Genomic DNA, 12298 nt, shown 5'->3' on the forward strand with positions numbered 1-12298 from the left:
GCTTTATTTACCTTGATTTATGTATTTTTGAGGGGATTTGTGTTGTAATACATGTTTTGACATATTTATATACATAGATCTTGTTTATTCAATGATTTATATGGTTTAATTCTTCCAATTGATCATTTCATTCTATCCATATGTCTATGTACGCTAAAATAGATGTTCATGTGTTTATCTCTATCTCTTGTGTTGTTGATGCATGTTTATGTGTGTTGATACTATAGATCTAGAGATTGTCAAGACATAGTGCTTAATAGAATGCTTTTGTGGTTTATTTGATGGTTCATACTCATTTCTTGATGGATTGTGCCTCTCCCTTAGTTTAATTAGTTTAATTTCCATGTAATTAGCTTAGATATAATGTAGTTACCTTAGTTGTTAAATGGGAGGACAATCCATACTTGTTGTTTGATGTTCCATACTTATGAATGTAAGTAGTATATTTCTCTAATTATGTGATGTGTTTGGATTGTGAGCTTAAAGAAGGATTAATGACTTAGTTTGATGTATTACGTTATTCATTGTGTTATTTAGACAATATATACTTAATTGGTCATCCATGTTTGTTAAAACAACCACACATACTCACTATTGTTGCAACATATGTTTTCCCCCTCATTAATTATGAATTGAGTGTATAAAAAGGTGATGCTTAGTGGTGATCTCTAAGTCCCAAGACATCTCTCTCTTGTTTACTCTATCCTTTAATTACTTGTTTTACATTGAGCTTGCTTAATCTTAATTGCAGTTTAATCAACCAAACAACCTACCTTTGATCATTTGACCTACTAACCCTAAGCATTGTTTCCATTACTAGTAGCCCTCTAATCCCTTGGGACGATCCCTACTCATTCTTACTACGTTAGTAGTAGTGGTAGTAGTGGTTTTTATAAATTTAAAATTGATCCAAAAGGCTTTTCTTGAACCTACATTCACTACATTAGTTTGGCGTATAGGAACGGCCGCCACCCGTCACATATGTTAAACAACATAGCTTGATCATTACATATATCAATCCGGAAACTTAATTAGGTCATTGGAACAATAAAGTAGAATTTAATTAAATCATGATAATTAAGTTTCTAGATTCTAAAGCAACTCCAAATGGTCCCAAATTAATATATACTAGCGAACAAGTCTTAGTCATTGCAAAAATCAAGTTAAAAACTTAATTGAGCCAATGAAACCATTAAATATATTTTAATTAATTCTTTTAATTAAAATCTCCAGATTTTTAAAATCATTCACATGCCCTCAAATTAACACAGGTTAAAGAACACACCAAGACCTATTATAATTTTACATTACAGGTTGATTTCATACAATTTTCAACCATGTGAATTAAACTTTCATAAAAAAAATTATTAAGTAAAAGTTGCAATTCTTATTCAAATAATCCCAATTTAATATATGTTAACAAACATATCAAGACCTAATTTACTAGCATGCCATAATTTAATTCTAAGTTGTATACCATCATGAGAATTAAATCTTAAACATAGAAAATAATTAAATTAAATTCTAAAACTTGAATAAAAGCATGCATACAAGTTGTATAAGTATCAACAGCATGCAAGACAATAAAAATATAAACCTATAACATCCTCTACCTCCATTTAAGATGAAATCTCAAATCCCCACTGAAAGAAAAGTGCTCCAAATCCGACGATACTTTTAGGTTCTGTCGGGGACAATGAGGTGAACATTAAACACCAAGGAGGTACCACCAAAATCCAAACCAGAACTCAAAAATGGTCAAAAACGGATTCTAATAAGTGGGGAAAGAAAGATCTCACCAAGGCCTACAATAAACACTAAGGCCTTACGGCATTTACCACGAGGGAAAAGGCCAGAAAAAGAAGAAGAAGGGTGGCAGCCCAAGGGGCTGCCATGGCTGCCGACCAAGAGAGGGGGAAGATGATGAGAAATTTGATTTTTCATTTACTAACCATTTAAGTGTCCCGAACGGGTCTCGCCGGGTCCGGAAAAGTGAAATTTGAGCAGACACGCTCAAATGGAAAAACTTCATGAACAAAAAAGAACCAAATTAAGAAAAGATGAACAACAGAAGAAACGACGTCAAAAATTGAGTCCCGACCAGAAAGATATGCCTCGAACAGTTCGGCGACAACTAGGGCCAGAAACCCTAAAACTGGGGGAAATGACCAGAAGGAAATTCTAAGAGTACACGACTTGACAAAAAGTGAAAATATATCCTGTACGAGGATCAAGGCTCAAAACGAGGCATTTTTGCAATAACTTTCATTAATTGCACAATGGCCCTTCCAAAAAGTGATAACTGCACTAATGACCCAGAATGAAAATATTTTCCAAAAATATTTTCTTAAAAACCTCTGAAATAAAATATCTTCAAAAGATATTTACAAAAAATACCCCAAGAAAAGAAAATATTTCCAAATAACTTTCCATTCACACCCTTATGGATGTCGAAAGCAACCAAAGTACTTTCTACAAAAGTAAAGATACGTATTTTGTGGAAACCACTTAGAATGAAGGTACATGATGTCGAAAACCAACTCCAAGCATGAAAATTGAGGTTGTGCCAAAAAAGTGACAAACGGGGAAAAGAACGAAAAGTGAATAGTGTCCAAAAAATATAAATGTGGAAATGACACAGTTCTTTAAGGAAGTTGTCAATCCAAAAGAAAGAGTCTCGGAAACCATTCCCAAGCACTCGAGACGACACTAAGTGACAAGAAACCGAACTCAGAAAGGAAAAGATCAACGGAAAAAAAAAAAATATGCGTAAAAATCTGAGAAAATGAAAGGAAGGAAAATGGTCGGGTCATTATAACTTCAAATGTTCTCAAATTAACATAGGTTAAAGAATATACCAATGCCTTTTTTAATATCACATTACAAGTTGATTTCATGCTAGTTACAACCACGTGAATTAAACTTTCATAAAAGAAAATTATTAAATAAAAGTTGTAATACTTATTCAAATACTCCCAATTTAATCTATGTTAATGAACATATCAAAACCTAAGTTAATAGCATGCCACAATTTAATTCTAAGTAATATGTTTCCATGTGAATTAAATGTTATACAAAGAAATAATTAAATTAAATTTCTATATTTAATACAAAGCATGCAAACAAGCTGTATAAGCATGGCAAACACTCAATCCAACACATATATAATCCTAAAATATCCCCTACCTCAATTTGAGATGAAAATCTCAAAAGCCACCAAATGGAAACTGCCCCGAATCTGACGATACTTCGGGGTTTTGTCAGGGACAACAATGTGAACATTAAACCTTAAGGAGGTCACACAAAAATCCAAACTTGGCTTTAAACCCGAACTTGAAAAATAACTGAAACCGGATTCTAATAAGGGGGAAAGGACTGCCTCACTAAGGCCTATGATAAATACTAAGGCATTGTGGCATTTTACTAAAGGGAAGTGGCCAAAAAAGAAGGAAGAAGGGTGGTAGCCCCTTGGCTGCCATGGCAGTCGGCTAAGAGAGGGGAAAGAGATGAGAAAGTTTGACTTTTCATTTTAGAACCCCCTATTTATAGAAAAACACTAAAAGTGCCCCGAACGGGTCCCGCCGGGTTTGGAAAAGTGGAATTTGTGCAGATGCGCTCAAACGGCAAAACACCGTGAACGAAAAAAAACCAAAATGAAAAAATATAAATAACAAAAGAAACGCCGTCGAAAACCAAGTCCCGATCATAAAGATATGCCCCGAATAAGTTCGGTGGTAACCAGGCTCAGAAACCCTAAAATTGGAAAAAAAAAAAAAAAAAAAAAAAAAAAAAAAAAAAAAAAGACAATTCTAAAACTACGTAACTCGATGAAAAGTGAAAATAAATCCCATACGAGGATCCAAGCTCAAAATGAGGCATTTTGTAATAACTTTCGTTAATTGCACAATGGCACCTCTAAGAAAGGATAACTGCGAAACTGGCCCAAAATGAAAATATCTTTCAAAAGATATTTTCTTAAAAACCCTTGAAATAAATATCTTCAAAAGATATTTACGAAAAATACCCCAAGAAACATCAATGTTTTTGAAGAAGTTATGCATCCATGCCCTTATGGACACTAGGAGCAATTAGAGTATTTTTCTACAAAAGTCAAGATACGTATTTCATGGAAACCACATAGAATGAAGGTACGTGAAGTCAGAAATCAATGCCGAACACAAAAAGTGAGGTTACACCAAAGAAGTGACAAGCGGGGAAAAGGACGAAAAGTGAATAGTGCCAAAAATTAAAAATGTAGAAATGACTCGGTCCTTAAAGAAAGTTGTCAATCTAAAGGAAAGAGTCTCAAAAACCATTTTTGAGCACTCAAGACGACACCAAGTGACAAAAAACCAAATTCAGAAAAGAAAAGACAACGAAAAAAATTTATACGTAAAAGTCTGAGAAAAAGGAAAGAAAGTAAAATGATCGGGTCATTACACAATTAACCATTGTTAGGATATGGTTAATTATATCTAAATGATATTATGTGTACCATGATATGAGCTTGAGCTCTTGTGATCAGTGGTTAGGATGGAGGCGTACATTATCGACTGAGATGGGTAACTGGATTTAGGGATGTGTGGGCCTTGGTAAAAAGATGACTCGTGACCACCTTTGTGTGTATTTTTCATGATATACCCATTATCTGATTGAGACTGCCTTAGTCCAGTGAGAGTCTCTAGTGTGTACTTATATTTATTAAATATATAATTATGGAATGAGCTAACTAGAGATATAAAAATATTGAGGTATGTAGACTATAAGGTAAAGCTATCAAAATATAAAATGTTGAGATAAAAGACGTGAATGATAGTGGCAGTAGCCATCATTACTTTTAAACTATCGAGTATGTTTGTTATTAGGTGTGATCAATAAAGATCATTAGTGTTAAGCAGTCACTTTCCATATTAAAATGGCCGAGGGGAGATATTTCTACGAATAATATTGTGGGAGTACCCATGTTGTGAGGGAGTTTATTTCCATTAGGGTCGTCATTAGTCAGATGACAATGTGGTTTATTCGTTATAGCAAGTACATGCAGCAAAAAGGAGTCCTAGATAATATGGACAATTGAGTCTTTACTCAAATTGTCTCCCATAGGGGGAGTAATGTTGATTAGAAAGGAAAGGAGGTTATCACATCACTATGTAAGGATTTATGTTTTATTTATTAGGTAACAGCCTATAGTTGGTAATGATATAGATATGTATTGTGCGCCATGTGTAGGAAAAAGGGTTTTTGTGTATTTTGCTACAGGAAAATACACAATGGGAACATTGACCAACGCATGTAAATTAGTGAGATTAAGTTGCAAAGATATGTAATAAGTATAGATTAGCTTAGCATATTCTTAATAAATTACGAGATATGTCGGCTAGTTATGAGTATGTTTGGATGGGTTAATTTCCGCACGGATTAAAAAAAAAATATAGAAATTTGAAATTAAATAATCAAAGTTTTCATTTCATGGATTCGCAAATTCTGAGGACGGAATTCCTTTTGTTAGGGGGAAAGAATGTAATACCCCGATATTTTAAAAGATTTATTAATTGGGATTAATTACTTTTATTTTATTTTTAAATGATTTGTTTTAGTTAATTGAGTGTTATGATTTAATTGTCTTATTTGTATTAAATTATATTTTGTGATTATATCTGATGAATTGGTGTGATGTTTTGCTTTGTGGAATGCTAAGATTGAATTGTTTATTTGACTATGTGTGATTTTATACTTGTGTGATTTTATTGTGAATTATTTGTATTTAATAGGTTTAATTTGATTATTTTATTTATTTAAATTAATTGGATTTGGGCTTAAGGGAAGTTTGACCAAAGGATGTGGTATTGGGCTTGGATGAAGCCTAGTTGGGTTAATTAATAAAGGCTCATGGTTATGTGATTAATTAAATGGTTATCTTTGCATAGTTTTCTATATATATATATATATTATTTAAGTTATTATTATTATTATTTTATTTTGTAGTCATACTAGAAATAGGATTAGGTTATTAAGGCGTATAAATATACACATAAGGTTTTATCGTGAAAAGGTTTTCACGTTAGAAAAATAAGAAAGGTAGAGAAAAAGAAGAAGAGGAAGTTGACAAGGAGGAGGCCGGATCTGAGACGAGGACGCTGGAATTGGAAGAGACAATCAAAGCTTGAAGCATCGATTTCGTTTCGAAACCTTCAGCCGAGTTCTTCTCTATCTTTCCTCTTAGAATTCATAAAGATTTCACCTTGAGTATCAAGGCTTTAGGTTAAATGTATTAATTAAATCATGGTTAGAACGGATTAATCAAGAGAATAAATTATTATTATATATATATATATATATATATATATATATTAATTTTGGATTCTAAATTGATACATGTATGTGTTGTATTTATTTTTAAATCAACTGTGATGCTTGATCTTTGACCCAAGAGGGCTATTTAGGGTTTATAGAATTTCTGGGAATTTTCTGTAATTTTCTAGACTGGTTTCATATTTTTAGAAAATTATTAGATTTGTTTTAGAATTATTCTGGGCATTTATATATATATATATATATATATATATATATATATATACACACACATTATTGGAGTCTTTTGCATCGGCGTGCATACAAAAAGGGCTTTGATTTGGTGCGGCAAGGTGCACAGCGTCTTGGTGCGCTTAAGTCAGGACCATTAGATGGTCTTGATGATCAGCTTATAATTTAGTGTATTACGGCGCATCGTAAGGTGGTACACATGCTGATCTAGACCACCACATTATTTAATCTTAAGTGGATTAATCAGGTGGATTGCAGCCCACGATAAGATGTTACACACACTGATCTAGGCTAGTGGATTAATTTAATATAAGTTAGAATGATTCGGTGCTTTACGGTGTATAGAAAAGGGTACGCATTTGCGTTTGGATCGTAGATGTGGTCTAGTCAACTTAGAAAAGATCCGGTGCGGCGAGCCCACAGTGGTTTAATTACATATTCAAGCGCCCTTATTTGCATTAGTTAAGTCCATTAGTGGTTTAATTGTATAGATTATCTCCAGTTCCTTGTTTCTGTGCATTTTTAGGCTTGTCTTCCAAAAGGAAATAAAATGGAAGCTTTTGAAGGTTTTCTGAAGATCAAGTCATTCCGGGCCATTGTGTCCCTTGATTTCCAAGAAAAAATTGCCAAAGTGGGTTGATGAAGAATTTCGATAAAGAAAAAGGCAGATGATTCTCAATGGCCCAGTGCCAAGATCAAAGTAGAAGAAGTCCAAAGCAGAAGGGAAGAAAAATAAAGTCTAAGGTATCTACGAGCGCTCGTAGCTTCACTTACGAGCGCTCCAACTCAAGGCAAAGAGAAACAAGGTATTTACGAGCGCTCGTCCAGTGCCTTTCGAGCGCTTATCCGTCATTCAGGAGCAACCGGCGTGTGCACCATGTCACACGAGCGCTCGTGCTACATCCTACGAGCGCTCCAAGTCAAGGCAAAGAGAAGGAAGCTATCTACAAGCGCTTGTGCTGTGTTCTACAAGCGCTTGTGCTGCGTTCTACGAGCGCTCGTACACACACTGCAAACCCACTTGCCTCCTTGATCCTTTCAATTGGATTCCCTCCTTAATGGGGTGGTTGGAAAAATACTTTTGGGGAGTATAGACCTCGGTTTTTGGGTGGTTTGGTAGACATCTTGTCTACAAAAGAAGGGGGGAAGCATGTTTTATGGAGCATCACACATTTTGGCAAGTTTTAGAGAGAGAAATATTGTAAAGATAGAAGGATTTGGTGGCTGGAAGTGCTAGGTGCGAAAATGGAAATTTTCTCCAAGCTTTCTCCTTCCACCATTGCTTCTGTGGGTAACTAACTCTCTATCTAGGGAGGTGATGAAGCCCTCCCTTGTAAGCATGCTCTAGTTTAGATTCTATTCTGGGGATAATGATGTATAGTTTTGGTATTTTCATGATCTAAAGCACTATATTTGTTGTAATGGATTTTAATGTCTATAAATGATCATCTTTAGTTGACTATCTTGTCTTAGCTTGTCTTCTCTCTTAATCATATTGCTTGCATTTTCATAGTGACAATGGAAATGAGATTATAGAATGGTTTTAATGGCATGAAGTTGGAGAACCTTGATAGTCCATGGCTTAGGTCTTACCTTTGATGGTTTATGCTTGATTTCTACCTTCATGTGCTTTCATCATTGGATTAAGGGCTTGATAATCTTTAGCTTAGTAAGCATGTTCAAGGCTACCCCCTAGTTTAGGTAGTTTAAGCATGTGAACCTTTGATAGATTATTCTTGCCTTTTGATTTAATCAACTCCTAGAAGATTATGTAGCAACCATATGTTGCTACATATCATGACCATTATATATGTTGTTTTCCCTAAATTAGTCTTAATCTAGCATGTGTATAGGGTTGGTAGTGGATTCTGTGACGACCCTGGATTTTTCAACCCAGTGTGTCCTGTTATGACCCGAACTGGATCCAGAATGCGGAAGCAAAAGAAGAAACAACGGTCTCTAGAGATACAACACATCTGTAAGACGCCAATGTGACCCTCAACGAGGTCACGGAACCCAAAAGAAATAAATGCGGAAGCGGCATTTCAAAAACGGACAACAATGAACTTAGGGGTAAAAAGGTCATTTCTAACATGAAAGTGGGTGCTTCCAAGCACACCATTAGAAAGACAACAAAAAATTAATCAAGTTAAAAAAAAATTTCACTTGATTTGGAGTTCGGATGAAGAAGATATGGCTAACGGAAGAAGAAGGGGCAAAAAGGTCAAAAAGAGCCAACCCTAGACCATCTAACCAGTTACCACACCTTCCTAACTGGTTAGAAGGCCAAAAATCATGACCACAACATTGCCTAAGCACATCTAACCATTTAGATTACCCCTTCTAACCGGTTAGATAGCAAAAACAGTAGGTTCAGCAAAGAAAATTGGCAGCAAGGGGTTTTCTGTCAAAAATTGGATTTTTGAGGACCAATATGACATTTTTCAGAAAAACACAAAGAAGAAACCCCCCTCAAAAATGAGTTTTCTATGGACCATTTTGAAAGGAATCGAAAAAAACTCACTGTAAGAGGCCCAAAATGCCCCTCCATGAAATCAGGTCATGAGGGTCCAAAAAGCTGTTAAATGCAAAACTAAAAGCTAAACTTCGTGAACGATTTCTGGTGCCAAGACGATATTTTCTGGAAAAACATAAAGAAAAAACCCCCTCTAAAATCACGTTTTCTATTCAAACATGTTGAAAGAAGAATATAAAAACACTTTGAAAAGTCAATAATACCCCTAGATCAGATTATGCAATAAAGATGCGAAATGAGTCCATAAGAAGCTCATTTCACCAAAGAAAAAGTTTTTCTTAAAAACGATCATGTACGCAAACATAACTTACCTATTTGGACATGCTACAATGATCCATGGCTTAAAAATATCGCCGATGCAAAATCCGACCCCCCAACGGCTAAAATGACAAAAATGGAACTTGGAATGAAAACTCGGAATTCAAAATTATGAAATGGTCTCAAATGCCGTTTGGCCCTTGGCCACACTTCATACATGATTAATGAGATCCTATGGAAGAATCAAAATGGAATTCCCACACCCGATGCAAATATGGTGAAGCAATAACTCAATATTTTTCAATATTTTCATAATATTCCATGAAGTCAAAAATTACATAGGATACAAATTACATGTCATTGGCCTCCGACCTCATCTCATACATGTCAAATACATTGTAAAAAGTGTACTCATATACACATTACATATATGGAATCAAATATACACATTTTGACATAAAAGGCTACAAGTGGCATTTCAAGCCAACCTTTACAAGAACTAAAAACCTTCAAGTCTATAATCATCCAAGCAATGATGAACATCATGAACCAAGTCTTCGTACCTGAAACAGCCCCCCAAGTAACTTCGGGTGAGTAAACAAGTTTACTCGTAGAGAATGAACATGCATGACTCGATTTCTTTTACATTGACTTGAAACAATTCAAAAGGGTCATGCCACCTAACGTCCATGTCAAAGGTTAGACTCAGGGAGCATCCTAAGCTACCTTAGAACATTTCTAGCACACATCACATCCTTCATGCAATTCCAAACGACATAAGAGCATGCTATACAAGCAACAAGATAAAGGTTCCCAAAGTTATCAACTTGAAATCTAAGGTACGAGAACAACTAAATATAACCATTTAGCATAATTAGAACTTCTAATACAATGCATCAAGACATAGATTCTCAAAGTTATCAACTTGAAATCTAAAATGCAAAAACAACTAAACATAACAATTTAGCATAGATGTACTTAACAACATCAAAATCGCCAATAACTAAAACCACAAGTCATAATTAAACATGATTGTCAATTTAGAATTGAATGTGAAATCAAATAGTGGAAGACTTGGACATCACGACTCGGATTAAACCAAGAACAAAATGGTTATTCTGGGCATTAACCCGCTGGGAAGACCACCCTAGTGCGCACTATCTCAATTGGGGAGAACTCATACCTCCCGCACTAGAGCCAAACTCTAGCCATGTCACTTGTAACAACAATGTCCCAAGACTCCAAAATAAACCAAATAAGTTCACAACTTATACATAATTTATATAATGCATGAAAACACCTTCCATGCGCAAGTAGGTTGAGACCACACAATCCATGCCTTAGAGTTTCAATTCTAAAATGGCATACATAATGTCAATTACAAAGTGTGCAACTCATTACACAAGGCAACAATATATCCCATAAAGAAAACATGTTCTTATGAATATAAATATAACAACAATGTTATCAAATGCTCAACACAAAACCAAGTGAATACACAACAAGTCCAAGTCCATGATTTGAATATAGAAACAACTTCTAAAACACAAATAGATCCATGGAGCCATTAGATAGAATTTAATTAAACAAAATAATTAAATTCTCTAGATTTCAAATCAAATTCAAATAACCTCTAATTAATATATGTTAAACAACATAGCATGCTCATTACATATATCAAATCAAAAATGCAAAATGAGCAAGGTGTCATCAAATAGAATTTAATTAATTTAAATTAATTAAATCTCTAGATTTCAAAAGTTATTCAAATGATCTCAAACTAATATATATCAAGAACTAAGTCATGGTCATACCATATATCAAGTCAAAAATGGAATACAAGCTAAACACAATTAACTAGAATTTAAATCAAATTAAATTCATTTAATATCTAGATTTGAAAACTCATTTAAATCATTCCAATTTAATATATAACAAAGATCATGTCATGGCCATGCCATATACCAAGTCTAAAGTGAGTTATATGCAAGCTACGACAAATCATTAATTTCTCAAATTAATCAAAAGATATGCATACAACTTATATATCACTACAAAAGCAAGGAATACCTTTAGGTAATAGATTATAACATCCCCCAACTCACAATAGGATTGTTCCTCTTGAATCCAAGGCAAATCAACACAAAATGGCAAACCCTTCAAGGGTTATGAAGAAGAGGATGAGGGGAATAAAAAGTATTCCCAATGTTAAGCTTGGAAATCAATGGAAGACTTTCAAAAATCAAAGTCAAAGCTTAAGGCTTTAAGCTTCATCCAGGAGGCTAGGGTTTTTAGTGAGGAAGACAATGACATAATGTGAAAAAAGTGTGAGTGGAGAAAATAAAAATCCTCTACTCACTATGTGATCCTACACCATGGTCAACACACATATCTAAGGTCAATTGCACAAAAACCCTCATTTAAAACCATAATCTCAAAGTGGCCCAAAAATAATTACAAGACTTAATTGTGAACCTACACTTGTCACAAATCTAAGGCTCCTTCCTAGACTTAGTCTCAAGCCTACACTTATCAACCATCTAAGCCAACAAGTGCACTAACCCTAGGCCCAACAAGTGGGTGAATCTCCACCCTCCAAATGTCAAGAGATCATGCTTCTAAGTCACTCCACCCCAAAACCAACAAGTGGCACCATGAGAATGTGACACTTGTCACATTTTCCAAAAATTACAAAAATGTCCTTTTTAAAAATATCTTCCAAATTAAATTACAAAATGGTCCTCGAGATGAAAAATAATTACTTTATTTAATTACACTAAAACCCCACAAGTTAAGAATAATTACAATAAATTATGCATTCATACCCTTTTCAAAAAAAGTAAACATTTAACATACTTTTCTAAGAAAGTAAAAATACACATGGTATGGAATTTAAATATCGTGGATGCATGCAAAACCAGAATCAAATCCGAACACAAAAAGTGAGGTTGTGCAAGGAAA

This window comes from Cornus florida, unplaced genomic scaffold (assembly GCF_030987335.1).
Source record: "Cornus florida cultivar Cherokee Brave unplaced genomic scaffold, ASM3098733v1 CherokeeBrave_3.0.0_Hap2_Chr11, whole genome shotgun sequence".
Lineage (NCBI taxonomy): Eukaryota > Viridiplantae > Streptophyta > Magnoliopsida > Cornales > Cornaceae > Cornus > Cornus florida.